Source organism: Hippocampus comes, unplaced genomic scaffold (genome assembly GCF_001891065.2).
Source record: "Hippocampus comes isolate QL1 unplaced genomic scaffold, H_comes_QL1_v1.1 scaffold124, whole genome shotgun sequence".
NCBI classification, from domain to species: domain Eukaryota; kingdom Metazoa; phylum Chordata; class Actinopteri; order Syngnathiformes; family Syngnathidae; genus Hippocampus; species Hippocampus comes.
Window position 1 is genome coordinate 1,522,326 of NW_017805075.1, and position 3,149 is coordinate 1,525,474.

Below are 3,149 nucleotides of genomic sequence, written 5' to 3' on the forward strand. Positions count from 1 at the left end.
TCTGATGTCCTCTGAAAAGTGACAAGGTGGCCTGCGTTCTGACATGACCTGCATTCTAACATGTTGATCTTTTCGCCCATTTTTAGAACATCCTAAAAGAAGGAATACAGCACCCCGGCTCTCCACCCAGACCACCCTCGTCCGGATCCGATGTTGCATTTTGAAATAAAAGGCCTCTGAAAACTGGCATGTTGACCTGATATCTGACATTTGGCCTGTAGGTCTGGGGGTAACTACAGCCCGCCCTGCTATCCAACCCGACCACTCTCGTTCGAATCCGATGTTGCATTTGGAAATAAAAGTCCTCTGAAATGGGAAAATATGCCCTTATTCCCGAAAAGTTGATATGAATGCCTAACATGTGGACATTTTAAACCGTTTTTAAAAAAATATTAAAAAATAAACCTTCGTTATCCCGTGAGGGCTGTAGGTCTGGGGGTAACTAGAGCCCTCCGGCTATCCAACCCGACCACTCTCGTTCAAATCCGATGTTGCATTTGGGAATAAAAGGCCTCCGAAAAGGGGAAATAAGACCTTATTCCCGAAAAGTTGGCCTGAACGGCAAAAATGTTAACATTTTCGATCGTTTTGAAAAAATTCTTAAAAAGTAAACCTTCGTTATCCCGTGAGGGCTGTAGGTCAGGGTATAACTCGAGCCCCCCGGCTATCCAACCCGACCACTCTGGTCCAAATCCGGTGTTGCATTTGGGAATAAAACGCCCCTGAAATGGAAAATATGCCCTTATTCCCGAAAAGTTTATCTTAACGCTTAACATGGTGACATTTTAAACCGTTTTGAAAAAATTCTTAAAAAGTAAACCTTCGTTATCCCGTGAGGGCTGTAGGTCAAGGGATACTTACAGCACTCCCGGTATCCAACCCGACCACTCTGGTCCAAATCCGATGTTGTATTTGGGAATAAAAGGCCTCTAAAATTGGAAAATATGCCCTTATTATTATAAGCTCATTATTTCCCTTATTATTATCAGGTCACATTTTCCCTTTTCAGAGGCCTTTTATTCCCAAATGCAACATCGGATTTTGACCAGAGTGGTTGGGTTGGATAGCCGGGGGGCTCTAGTTACCCCCAGACCTACAGCCCTCACGGGATAACTAAGGTTTATTTTTTAATATTTTTTTAAAAACGGTCGAAAATGTCAACATGTTGGGCGTTCAGGCCAACTTTTCGGGAATAAGGGCATATTTTCCCTATTTGGAGGCCTTTTATTCCCAAATGCAACATCGGATCCGTACCAGAGTGGTCGGGTTGGATAACCGAGGGGCTTTAGTTACCCCCAGACCTACGGCCCTCACGGGATAACGAAGGGTTTTTTTTTTAAATAATTTTTTAAAAACGGTCGAAAATGTCAAAGTGTTGGTTGTTCAAATCAACTTTTCAGGAATAAGGGCATATTTTCCCTATTTGGAGGCCTTTTATTCCCAAATGCAACATCGGATCCGTACCAGAGTAGTCGGGTTGGATAGCGGAGGGGCTGTAGTTACCCCCAGACCTACGGCCCTCACGGGATAACGAAGGGTTTTTTTTTTTAATATTTTTTTAAAAACGGTCGAAAATGTCAAAGTGTTGGGCGTTCAAATCAACTTTTCGGGAATAAGGGCATATTTTCCCTTTTCGGAGGCCTTTTATTCCCAAATGCAACATCGGATTCGGACCAGAGGGATCGGGTTGGATAGCCGGGGGGCTGTAGTTACCCCCGGACCTACAGCCCTCACGGGATAACGAAGGTTTATTTTCTAATAAATTTTTAAAAACGGTTTCAAATGTCCACATGTTAGGCGTTCAGTCCAACTTTTCGGGAACAAGGTCCTATTTTCCCATTTCAGGGGCGTTTTATTCCCAAATGCAACATCGGATTCGTACCAGAGTGGTCGGGTTGGATAGCAGGGGGGCTGTAGTTACCCCCAGACCTACAGGCCAACTTGTCAGAAATCAGGTCAACATGCCAGTTTTCAGAGGCCTTTTATTTCAAAATGCAACATCGGATCCGGACGAGAGTGGTCTGGGTGAAGACCCGGGGTGCTGGATTCCTTCTTTTAGGATGTTCTAAAAATGGGCGAAAAGATCAACATGTTAGAATGCAGGTCATGTCAGAACGCAGGCCATCTTGTCACTTTTCAGAGGCCGACATCAGATCGGAATGAGGGTGGTCTGGTTGGATACCTGGAGTGCTCTCGTGTCCCACACGCCTGGTTTGATTGAGGGATAACTGAAATTCATTTTTAAGAATCTTTTGAAATAAGGAGAGGAGCTCAAAATGTCATATTTGAGAGGCATTTTAATTGGTGATGGAACATTCGATCTGAATGCCAGTACTGTGGTTGTATACCTGGCGTGCCCTAGTGTGTCAACAACCTGGTGTGGTTGCGCAATCACCCAGATTGATTGTTTTAATTATTTTTTTTTTTTTAATATGAAGTGAAATTGATGTACAATTATCGTTGACTTTATTTTCTATCTCCACTTGAGAACGCTTGTTAGTGCTGTTCTGAGAGTTCTTGTTCTTCCTCTGTGAATCATTACCCAACAGCCAAGAAAGTACTTATTTTATATTTTTATTAATTTCTTTTCACCCACACAAATTACGTTTATGCATTAGTGGAGGTGCTTTTATTTTGAAGGTGGCTAACGCCACTCGCTGGCGGCAGATTACCGTAATGCAGAGCACTGACAATCGCAGTGGCGGCTCACTTGACTTCAATTTTGCGAGTGGATGCTTTGACCGCAGTGAAACATGGCGGCGGCCGCGATCTCCGACGACAGTTTAAACTGAGTTTTTTGTGTTACAGTCGCGTGCTCACACCGTAATGTAAAGAAAATAGCATCCATTGATGTATCGAAAAAAATAAAGCGAACTATTTGATGAACACCATGGGCCGAGTAAAAACCGAGGGCGAAGGAGGACAGCGGAGGCGGCGGCGCGCCCCGGTCCCCCCGAGTCCGGAGCCGGGAGAAAACTAAATCGGCGGGAGCGGCGGGTTCAATGTCTTCTTGTTTTATGGTTATTTTGTTTAAATTTTTGATGGGAAAAAAAAAGATTAAAAAAAAAAAAACTTTGTCCGACCGACCGAACCGATGCCGATCTGTTTTGTTTGGCCTCATGCTTTTTTTTTTTTGGTTGACTGTCATA